Here is a 12,204-nt window from a genome sequence, read left to right on the forward strand (position 1 = left end):
CACTAGCCTGAAGACAAACAGATGCTGAGTGAGGGGGCTGGGTTTCAAATCCAGTAAGAGTCGGGGTTGGAACACTTTCTGTAAAGGGCCAGAGAGCAAACATTTTAGGCTTTGCAGGCCTAAAATGAATACAGATTGTGTCACTGCAGGATGACAGTGGCCTATATATATATAAAACAAACAAATGGATGTTGCTATGTTCCAATAATGCTTTATTTATGGATATGGAAGTTTGAATTTTGTGCTGTTTTCACGTGCCACAAAATATTCTTTTCTTTCCTCTGTCTAAGAATGTGAAGGGACTTCCCTGGTGGTCCAGTGGTTAAGAACTTGCCTTCCAACGCCAAGGACATGGGTTTGCTCCCTGGCCAGGGGACTAAGAACCCACATGTCACAGGGCAACCACAACTAGAGAAAGCCCACATGCTGCAAGAAGACCCGACGCAGTCAAATACATAAATATATTTTTGAAAAAAAAAAAAGATAAAAAATGTGAAAATCAAAAGGTTGTACAAAAAGAGGCAGTGGGCTAGTCTGCTGGCTTCTTCCCCACAGGGAGCTCCCTCAACCACACTGTACCTGGCCTCCAATAGTGAAGACCACTTCTTGCATCGTGCAGAATGCAGCCACGTCTGTGTCCTGCCACATGGGCCCCACGCTCCAGCCCCCGAGGCGGCTGGTGGGCAGCGAGCACTGGACGAGCATGCACCCTGCCCCAAGCCCTGCTCGCAGCACCTTACACACATGAATGAACTTAAACCACACCAGCTGACAGTCCTGTGATTCCCCCCTTTTTACGGTGGAAGGAACCGAGGTACATAGAGTATAAACCCTGGGCCTGAGGTCAACCAGCTGCACGTGTGAGAGGTGAAGCCAGGATTCGAACCTGTGCTGTCGATCCTGAGCTCTACCATTGCTATGCTGGAGCCTGGCCTGGGACCGCAGCCAGACTGTCTGGGTTTGAATGTGACAAGGCCCTGCATGTAAGCCCTTGGCATGCAGTCTGGAACACATTAAGGGTTGATAAATGTTAGCTGCTAATATCATTAAGACCATTGTTACTACCGCTACGGGCTCTCTCTGTGGCCTTCAGCAAGTCGCTGCCTCTGTCTCAGGCTGGGTGAGGTCTCTAAAAAACTGCCAGCTTCCACGTTTTTCAGCTCTATGAAGTTGCAGAGGGCTCCCGGCTTCCCCTGGGTCTCAATTTGAGTTTAGACCTCTTGAGCTGGCCCTGGGAGGATCAGGATTCCTGCCGGGGGGCCACACAAGAGCCAGAGAGGAGGAGGGGCACAGAGTGGAGGGGGACGGCACGTGGGGTACCGAAAGGCCCGCCCAGCTGGAGAGCGGGGAGCTCTCTTTCTTCCAGCCAACTACTTCTCACCAAAAATCTATTATGTTCCCCTGTAATTCGATCAGGCAAGGAGGGGGCCCCAAATTAAGTCTGGAACTAGCAAATTATCTTCTAATTGCACCTTCTGATTTCCATCTGATGAACAGAGTGCGGGTGGAAGAAAATGCAAGCCACAGACAGGGCCAGGGAGCCCATGAGCATAACTCCTCTTGACATTTCACACAGCTCTGCTGTTCCAGCGGCGGCGGCGCAATGAGTCGGTGTCTAGGAATGTGAGCAAGGCTGCAGGCACTCTCCATCCCCTTGCTCCCTCACAAAGGACTCGGTGGGTGGGTCGGTGGGTGGGTGGGTGTGTGGGGAACTAATGTGAGGACCTCCCCCTGGAAGAGGTGCAGCCGCCTCCCAGGCCCCTCCCAGGTAGAGTCCACTTGACCCCCATAAATCCAGACCTCCAGAGAAACCACGAAAGATGGGGGGCCACCAGATGTAAGAAGCCGCTGGCCGCTCAGACCCAAGTGTGTGGCTCCTTGGGGCCAACTTCGAAGGGCCTGAATCCCTCAGAACGGGAGGTGAAAGGTCAGTGGAGGCTGTAATTCCATGCCCTGCCCCTGGATACTGGTTCTGGGTGGGAAGCCACTCTTCTAGGTACCAGAGTGGCTGGCACAAGATGCGGCGGCTGCCAGAGGCAGTGCCGAGATCCCTGGACTCGCAGTGACAGCGGGGGAAGATGGCAGGAGAGGCAGTAATCTTCTGCACGTTTCACAATCTGGAAACCTGGCAGGGAACCCAGCCGACCGACTCCTTGGTATCAGCTGAGGCGCGAGTTCAAGGTGGCTGCTGAGAGGCTGGAAGGCACAGCCCTCCAGGCCAGCGGCCCCAAGTGAACACTATGAATGAATGAATCACCCCAGCCTCTTCTTGGAGGCAGCTCTAGTCAGATAGCCTGACGCCTGAGGAACTGTGTCCATGTGGGGCCCCCTACTGGCCAGGAGGACTCTGACCAGGGGCGGGCACTCAGGGACCTTAGCTGGGGAGCAGTGTCACCCCATCTGCTGACCGTTCTTCCTGCCTCTGCTCCCCTTCTATTCCAGCTCATTTTCCACACTATAGCAGAAGTCAGCTCTCAGTAAGCAGAGTCCCAGCAATTCTACTGCTAGAAATTTTGCCCAGAGAAATATTCCTACAAATGTGCCAAGACACGTGTTCACAGCATGGTTTAATACTAAAAGATGAGGAACAATCCATGTGTCTATCAGCAGGGCTGGGCTAAATACAATCTCCCATCCATGCGACAGAATACTCTGCAGCTGTTAAAACTAATGAGGGAGACCTTAGGTCCTGAAACAGAAACTGTCCTGGATAAGGGGTTATATGAAAAATCCAGGCATCGGAGAGAATGTGCAGAGTGATCCCATTATTTCAAAAGTCTGCATACATAATCCTTAGAGATCACCTGGTGGATTCTACAGCATGGCTAATCAGTTTCTCTTTAGGGTAGTAAAACAAGCAGCACAGATGAAATAGCATTCATTTTCTACCTTTTTGATACTGCTTACATTTTTTTCTTGCACTTGAGTGCTGCGTATATATATATATATATATTTTTTTTTTTGGTCTGCTCCAGCTCTTACTTGCAGCATAAGGGCTCTAGTTCCCTCACTAGGGATCAAATCCGGGCCCCCTGCATTGGGAGAGAACAGTCTTAGCCACCGGACCACCAGAGAAGTCCCTAAGTGCTGCCTTTTTTTTTTGGCTGTGCTGGGTCTTCGCTGCTATGCGTGGGTTTTCTCTAGTTGTCGCTAGCAAGACTGCTCTCTAGTTGCGGTGCGCTGCCTTCTCACTGTGGCGGCTTCTCTCGTTGCAGAGCATGAGCTCTAGGACACGTGGGTTCAGTAACTGGGGTGCACAGGCTTTGTTGCCACGTGGCATGTACGATCTTCCCAGATCAGGGATCGAACCGGTGTCCCCTGCATTACAAGGCGAATTCTTAACCACTGGACCATCAGGGAAGCTCCTAAGTGCTGGTTTTTAAAATGATAAATGGACAAAAACAAAAAGAAGTCCCACGGTTTAGAGCAAACACCTCCTCACACATTTTTCCCAGTGCTCCTGTCCAAAGCTAAGCCTGCCTGGGTGCCCTGCGCTGGGGACCCCCAGGCTGTCTCCACAGCTTCGCTCCTGGGGTCACGGCTCTGGCCACCTCCTCCCCCTCCACTTCCTGACCCAGCCATGCAGGCTCTCCCTGGGTAGTCCCCAAGCCCTTGCTCCCTTAGCTAATTCTGCAGCCTCCTCCACCCCCAGCTGGCAGCTGTCTCCTCCCTTTTCCAGGCCCACCTCCCACAGACCACTCAATCTTCTCAGGAAGGGGATTCCCTGATGTGTCCACAAGCGCATCACACACAAGAGGGGCTTGGAGCCTGTATCTATCCACCTCCAGATCAAATATGTGAGGTCCACACCTGATGTTCACAGATGCCTAGTAAATGGTTCAGGAACCCTGTTATGAGCAACTTCTAGAATGGTGATAAAAACTAAGGTTTATAAAGTGTTCTCCATTTACAGAGAGCTTTCAAGCTCATCATCCAGGTCAGTCCCTGCAACAACCTTGAAAGGCGTATGTACAGCACAGACAAGGCAAGGGAAACCCAGAGATGTTAGCAATCCATCCGAGTTATTGTGGGAAGCTCAGGGCTGAGATTAAAAGCCCAGTCTGCGGACCTCCAGTCCTAAGGCCTTTCCTCAACAGGAGCCCAAGTGATGTATTCAGGAATCTGGCCTCTGCAACAACAGAGGGCCCCAAAGTGCTAGGTACTCTGAACTTCTGCCTCTGATTTCTCTAGATTTCCTGCCCACGTTCACACTGTCAGGATATCACAAAAGACTTTATCCAATGCCTGGTAGAATTCAAGAGGACCCAGTGAGAACATGAAGCCAGGTCTAACGAGTCACGACGGATCCACGGCTGCTGAAGCCTCGAGATCAGCCCCTGTTCTAAGCGCTTGCTGCCCACCTATTCCATCATCTGCAAAATTCCACGAACCCCACTGGAATTCATCCACAAAATCCCATCGGGACTCTGTGAAGGAGTCAAGTCAAAAAGATTATGAGTATTTTTTCCAGGATCTCTATTTTTCCTCCTTTTTGAAAACCAGGCCAGTTAGCCACCTCCATTCTTATTCATGATTAGATCCCCAATGCTGGAACACAGCAGGTATTAACAATTATACAGTAACAAGCAATTGTACCCAGGGGGGATTACCCCATTCTGCACAGTCTCTCAAAAGTTACTAACAGTGCTTTTGTTGCTACACCAATGAGGCCCCCCCCCAACCCCGCCTTTCTCTCTTCAGTATATTGGGAAATAATTTTTCCATCTGAACATATAAACACATTTCACGTGACTGGGTACCCTTGTATACCTTGGGCTTTCCATCCTCCCTTCTGAGTTTCAAGGGACTGGACTCTCTCTCTAAGGTTCTATTCAGATTTCTGTGCCATCTGATTAAGCTGGATGCCAAGGACTGTTTTTGCCCTGTGTTCGTTAACACGACACCACGTTCCAGAAGTAGTGGACACTTGGCTCCCTTTCTGTAAAATACTGACCGAATTCCATGAGCCCTTTACTGAGGTGGGCTTGCTCACATAGCATTTTCATTTAATTCTCATAACCCTGTGAGGCTGGTGTGTAACAGCTCCATTTTACAGATGAAAAACTGAAATTCAAAGAGAAGGTCATTCAAGGTCACAGGTCTGAGAATAGGCAGAGCTGGGATTTAACTCAAGACTGGATTCCAGGTCCAAGAGTATCGTCTCCTTTGTACTTACGAAGAACTGAAGCTCAAAGAGAAGGTCGTTCAAGGTCACAGGTTTAGGAATGGGCAGAGCTGGGATTTAACCCAAGACTTTGGATTCCAGGTCCAAGGCACTAAAATTGCCTGGAATAACTATTTTATACTTGTTCTTTGATTTATAGCGGTGTTTCTGAAACCATGGTTGAAAGAACAGCAGCATCAGATGCCCCTGGGCAGCTTGTTAAAAATGAAGCTTCCTGAGCCCAGCCCAGGCTGATGTAGTAAGAACTGCATCCTGCATAAGCCCCGGTGTTTCTGCCGCAGCCTGAAGGCGGGCAGCCTGATGGCGGACACTCTCCCCTATGCGCTTTTCCCCTTGAGCCCCTCCTCTTCTCACACAAAGCCTGAGAGGCGGGCAGGACAGATCACTAGCATCCCCGTGCTACAAATGAGGAAACGGCTACAGGCAGTCTGTTTATCTGCTTATTCCGGATGCAACTTGAGTAAAGAAAGATTTGGTGGTTGACGTCCTGTGAGGCCGTGGCTCACTGGGGACACCCCCCTCCTGGCGCTGCTCTCACTCATCTGGAGCCCACAGAGGCTGCCGCTCGTCCTAAGTGACACTGCGGTGCTGCTCAGGGTGCAGTGGGGAGAGGTGACTCTGGAACACAGGGTCATCTCAGGAAAAGGCCACCTCTGGAACTGAAACAAGTTAACAAAGCAAAACACAAGGGCTGACAAAAACAAAAAGAGGGACTTCCCTGATGGTCCAGTGGCTAAGACTCCACACTCCCAATGCAGGGGGCCTGGGTTTGATCCCTGGTCAGGGAACTAGAGTCCACATGCTGCAATTAAAGACCCCACATGCCCCAACTAAGACCCGGCTCAGTCAAATAAATAAATATTTAGAAAACAAAAACAGCCGGTGCCACTGCAAGAGTCAGTGCTACTGATGAGACGAGAGGGGGCTCCTCTGATCTAACCAGGATCACTACCGGGTAAGGCAGGACCAGGTGACTGACACGTAGAAAACCACTCGGATAATCTGGCCTGAGGTATGGGGAGATTTTTCCTGGTCACGGGGAGGAGGGTGGAGAAAGAGAGCCTGTTAGCACTCTTCCAGCACTGCCCAAGGGAGAAGGGGTTCTAGCACCACGGGCTGGGCTGTGCAGAGGGATGCCATCCCTCAAGGCTGCAGCACTGTTGACTTTAGACTCTAGAATGACATTTACAGATGGAGGTCTTATTCCATGCCCCCGTGTCAGAAGAAGCGATCTCACCAGGGAGAATACTGCAGAGCGAAGAGATGGTGATGATGTGTACTGGACAGGCTTTATCCAAGAGTCGAAAAAGAAAGGTGGTTGTTGGACAAAAACATGCTTCACCCAAGAAACCCCAAGTGCCCTCTGTGTTCTTGGCACTCTGCCGAGCTCTGGGATACAAAGATGAACTGTATGCAGCTCCAGATTGAGAGAATTTCATACTCGGGGAGTGATGCTAGACATGTAAATAAATACTGACGGAGCCATGACTGAGGTTATACAAGGAGAATAACAAAGGAGAAAGAGTCTCCTCTGATTGGTGGGGAGGAGAGCGGGTGCATTTGGGGAGGCCCCTCCATGAGGGATTGGCTGCATCTAACAGGCTGATCGCCAGGCAGATGAGAGGCATTCCAGCTGAAGGAACAACATGTGCAAAAGCACTGAGGCGGAACAGAGGAAGGCCCGGCTGCAGCAGCCCCAGGCACATGTGACGAGCGAGCAGCAGGAGGCTGGGGTGGTGAGGGAGGGCAGGGCAGACCACCAAGAGCCAGGTCACCCACGGGCAAGAGGAGTCATCAGAGGTGTTAAGCAAGCAGAGGCTCTCAATGAAGAGAACAGGAAGACTTAAATACAGAGGGAGTGCTGGTCGTGAGCTGCCAGTTCCTCTCCCACTACTGGCATTTGTCTCAAGTCCACAGCTGGCTGCATGTACATCCACTGAAGCCTGCTGGCCAGCTAGTGTTCACTAACAGCAGAGCACAGCTTCATCCTCAGGCCAGGTTTCCATCGACGTGGTCCTTTTATTTATTTTTTTAAAGTCAGTTTAGGGACTTCCCTCATGGTCCCGTGGTAAGATACCGCACTTTCACTGCAAGGGTGAGGGTTAGACTACTGGTCGGGGAACTAGTATTCCACATGCCATGTGGCAAAAAACAAAAAGAATCCCAGGAAGCTGAATTAGGCATCAGAAGGTTGCAGTGTGAGCATGAACCTAAGATAAAGGGAAATGAAGAGTTGTGGAGAGAAATGTCATTCTGGGAGTTCTGAGCTAACCAAACCAGCCCCGCCTGTGGCAGAGAAGGCCCTTCTGGTGAGTAAACCCAGACTCAGTAGCTCTATGTGGACAGACTTCTAGTTGTGCCTGACCATTCCCTTTCTGTTTCACTGCTGGACACTCATGATTCTACTAGCTTTTCTTTTCTTTTTAATTATTTATTTATTTTGGTCAAGCTAGGTCTCTGTTGCTGTGCAGGCTTTTCTCTAGTTACAGAGAGTGGAGGCTACTCTCTAGCGGCAGTGCAAGGGCCTCTCACAGTGACTTCTCCCGCGGAGCACAGGCACCAGGGAGTGCGGGCTTCAGGAGTTGCAGCTCACAGGCACTAAGGCACAGATTCAATAGTTGTGGTGCACGGGCTGAACTGTTCCGTGGCATGTGGGATCTTCCTGGATCAGGGATCAAACCCGTGTCTTCTGCATTGTCAGGTGGATTATTTACCACTGAGCCACCAGGGAAGACTTCTACTAGTTTTTAAACTAATTTTAATTGGAAAAAAATCACTACTTCTTTCACTTCAGTTCAGTTCAGTCGCTCAGTCATGTCTGACTCTTTGTGACCCCATGAACCGCAGCACGCCAGGCCTCCCTGTCCATCACCAACTCCTGGAGTTTACCCAAACCCATGTCCATCGAGTCAGTGATGCCATGCAGCCATCTCATCCCCTGTCGTCCCCTTTTCCTCCTGCCCCCAATCCCTCCCAGCATTAGGGTCTTTTCTAGTGAGTCAACTCTTCGCATGAGGTGGCCAAAGTATTGGAGTTTCAGCTTCAACATCAGTCCTTTCAATGAACACCCAGGACTGATCTCCTTTAGGATGGACTGGTTGGAACTCCTTGCAGTCCAAGGGACTCTCAAGAGTCTTCTCCAACACCACAGTTCAAAAGCATCAATTCTTCTGCGCTCAGCTTTTTTCACAGTCCAACTCTCACATCCATACATGACTACTAGAAAAACCATAGCCTTGACTAGACGGACCTTTGTTGGCAAAGTAACGTCTCTGCTTTTTAATATGCTATCTAGGTTGGTCATAACTTTCCTTCCAAGGAGTAAGTGTCTTTTAATTTCATGGCTGCAATCACCATCTGCAGTGATTTTGGAGCCCCAAAAAATAAAGTCTGACACTGTTTCCGCATCCATTTCCCATGAAGTAATGGGACCAGATGCCATGATCTTAGTTTTCTAAATGTTGAGCTTTAAGCCAACGTTTTCACTCTCCTCTTTCACTTTCATCAAGAGGCTCTTTAGTTCTTCACTTTCTGCCATAAGGGTGCTGTCATCTGCATATCTGAGGTTATTGATATTTTTCCCAGCAGTCTTGATTCCAGCTTGTGCTTCTTCCAGCCCAGCGTTTCTCATGATGTACTCTGCATAGAAGTTTAATAAGCAGGGTGACAATATACAGCCTTGACGTACTCCTTTTCCTATTTGGAACCAGTCTGTTGTTCCATGTCCAGTTCTAACTGTTGCTTCCTTACCTGCATACAGGTTTCTCAAGAGACAGGTCAGATGGTCTGCTATTCCCATCTCTTTCAGAATTTTCCAGTTTATTGTGATCCACACAGTCAAAGGCTTTGGCATAGTCAATGAAGCAGAAATAGATGTTTTTCTGGAACCCTCTTGCTCTTTCGATGATCCAGCGGATGTTGGCCATTTGATCTGTGGTTCCTCTGCCTTTTCTAAAACCAGCTTGAACATCTGGAAGTTCACGGTTCATGTATTGCTGAAGCCTGGCTTGGAGAATTTTGAGCATTACTTTACTAGTGTGTGAGATGAGTGCAATTGTGCGGTAGTTTGAGCATTCTTTGGCATTGCCTTTCTTTGGGATTGGAATGAAAACTGACCTTTTCCAGTCCTGTGGCCACTGCTGAGTTTTTCAAATTTCCTGGCATATTGAGTGCAGCACTTTCACAGCATCATCTCTCAGGATTTGAAATAGCTCAACTGGAATTCCATCACCTCCACTACCTTTGTTGGTAGTGATGCTTTCTAAGGCCCATTTGACTTCACATTCCAGGATGTCTGGCTCTAGGTGAGTGATCACACCATCGTGATTATCTGGGTCATGAAGATCTTTTTTGTACAGTTCTTCTGTGTATTCTTGCCACCTCTTCTTAATATCCTCTGCTTCTGTTAGGTCCATACCATTTCTGTCCTTTATTGAGCCCATCTTTGCATGAAATGTTCCCTTGGTATCTCTGATTTTCTTGAAGAGATCTCTAGTCTTTCCCATTCTGTTGTTTTCCTCTATTTCTTTGCATTGATTATTGAGGAAGGCTTTCTTATCTCTCCTTGCAATTCTTTGGAACCCTGCATTGAAATGGGAATATCTTTCCTTTTCTTCTTTGCTTTTCCCTTCTCTTCTTTTCACAGCTATTGTAAGGCCTCCTCAGACAGCCATTTGCTTTTTTGCATTTCTTTTCCATGGGGACGGTCTTGATCCTTGTCTCCTGTACAATGTCATGAACCTCTGTCCATAGTTTCTCAGGCACTCTGTCTATCAGATCTATTCCCTTAAATCTATTTCTCACTTCCACTGTATAATCATAAGAGAGTTGATTTAGGTCATACCTGAATGGTCTAGTGGTTTTCCCAACTTTCTTCAATTTAAGTCTGAATTTGGCAATAAGGAGTTCATGATCTGAGCCACAGTCAGCTTCTTTAGGTATGTTCAGTTCAGTCACTCTGTCATGTCCGACTCTTTGAGACCCCATGAACTGCAGCACGCCAGGCCTCCCTGTCCATCACCAACTCTCAGAGTTTACTCAAACTCATGTCCATAGAGTCAGTGATGCCATCCAACCATCTCATCCTCTGTCGTCCCCTTCTCCTCCTGACCTCAATCTTTCCCAGCATCAGGGTCTTTTCAAATGAGTCAGCTCTTCACATCAGGTGGCCAAAGTACTGGAGTTTCAGCTTCAGCATCAGTCCTTCCAATGAACACCCAGGACTGATCTCCTGTAGGATGGACTGGTTGGATCTCCTTGCAGTCCAAGGGACTCACCAGAGTCTTCTCCAACACCACAGTTCAAAAGCATCAATTCTTCTGCGTTCAGCTTTCTTCACAGTCCAACTTTCACATCCATACATGACTACTGGAAAAACCAGAGCTTTGACTAGATGGACCTTTAGTGGCAAAGTCATGTCTCTGCTTTTTAATATGCTGTCTAGGTTGGTCATAGCTTTTCTTCCAAGGAGCAAGCGTCACCAATTCACACACTTATTCAGCCCTGGGAGACATGTGGCTCCCTGGCAGCTACCAACAAGCAGATAACAGTGACAAGTGCTCATTCTGCAAGCCCTCGTCCTACCAGGGTCACACAGAGCTTCATTCCCTCACCCCCACAGTAATACCAGGCGGCAGGCAGTAGGCAACTTTCTCCATTTCACAGATGAAGAAACAAAGCTCAGAGAGGGTAAGTAAGCTGCTCAAGGTGCCCAGCTAGCTGAGGGCAGGACCAGGATTTGCCTCCCGGCAATCTGGCTCTAGAGTCTTTCTTAACCACCACACAAGACTGCTCCTGTTCCACACAGACCTGGCTAGTCTAACTCCCACAGGACAAAATTCATTTCCAAGTTCTTGGGGAATCGCCCAACCACACACACTCTCCCCACCATAAATCACCCACAAGTAAAAGATATTTTTCCCCCCTACTTTATACTCAATGGTCATCTTTAGCTAATGCCATCTTTCAAAGATTTCTAAAAGTTTAAAAAACAAATAAAATTTAAAACTTACAATTAGAATTGGGATTTGGCAGATTTCAGGGCAGTTCATAACCAGTTTGGGCCACAGTAGCTGAGCTCTTTCTCTCTCCAGGGCTTGCTCCTGTCTGGACTGTACCTACACAGAAGGACAGGTCAAGACCTGCCGCTGGACCGGAGGACTCCTGGGCCAGCTTCTCTGTCTCCTTTGGGAGCAGAAGACAAGTCTTTAACTTCTCACCTCGACAGGTGCAGGCAGCTGTCCCAAGTAACCCAACATTCAGAACCAATCACTGAGTGCCGTTTATAGTAACTGCAGCCGCAGCGGCAGCCGAGGGAAGGATGTGAGGAAGGAAGGGCGAGGAAAGGCCTCTCTTACATCACATCTCTTGGCCGCCCCCCAGCAATCCATTCAACAACTACCCCTCCCATGCCAACATGAGCTCAGTGGTGACACATGACAGGCAAAAAGCCCTGTGGTCCCCAACCAAGTTATGCTAGCAGAGTACAGATCTGAGGATGTCATTAAGGAGATGATCAAGTGAATAAATGAGAACTTAAACCCACAAAAAAGGCTTCAAAGGGAAATGTCTGTGAAACAGGGGCCAAGACCTACTCTGCAGCGACTTCCCCGAGACATCCGTTCCTCATCCAGGTAGAGATCTGAAGGATGAGCAGGTGTTAATTAGGCCAAAAGAGGGTGAGGAGGCATTCCAGGCAGAGCCAACAGCAGGAACAAAGTCCCTTCAGAAGAAAGAAGGGCAAGTTTTGGACCTGTGAAGAGCAGCAAGGCTGAAGCAGAGGGAACAGAGGCTGTGGGGCGAGGCCAGGTCACAGGGGGCTCTACAGGCACCCAAAAGGACTGTGGCCTTTATCTAAGAATGCTAGAAAGTTGCTGAAGTGTATAAGGCAGAGAGATAACAGAATGTGATGCAGTCACACTGTTTTTGGGTTTTTTTTTCCCACAGATCACCCACTCTGGCTGCTCTGTGGAGAATGGATTGGGGGTGCAGAGTGACTACGGACAGTTAGAAGTCTACTG

At 48.8% G+C, this 12,204-nt stretch overlaps 1 protein-coding gene across 9 annotated transcripts in view; it reads right to left on the bottom strand.

Annotated features, from left to right (window-relative positions):
• LIMK2 (LIM domain kinase 2) overlaps positions 1-12,204 on the bottom strand; it is a 54,481-nt gene that overhangs the window by 23,423 nt on the left and 18,854 nt on the right. The gene's annotated exons all lie outside the window — the stretch shown is intronic.

Source organism: Giraffa tippelskirchi, chromosome 11, assembly GCF_054371585.1.
Source record: "Giraffa tippelskirchi isolate mGirTip1 chromosome 11, T2T-mGirTip1v1.2.pri, whole genome shotgun sequence".
Classification (NCBI taxonomy): domain Eukaryota; kingdom Metazoa; phylum Chordata; class Mammalia; order Artiodactyla; family Giraffidae; genus Giraffa; species Giraffa tippelskirchi.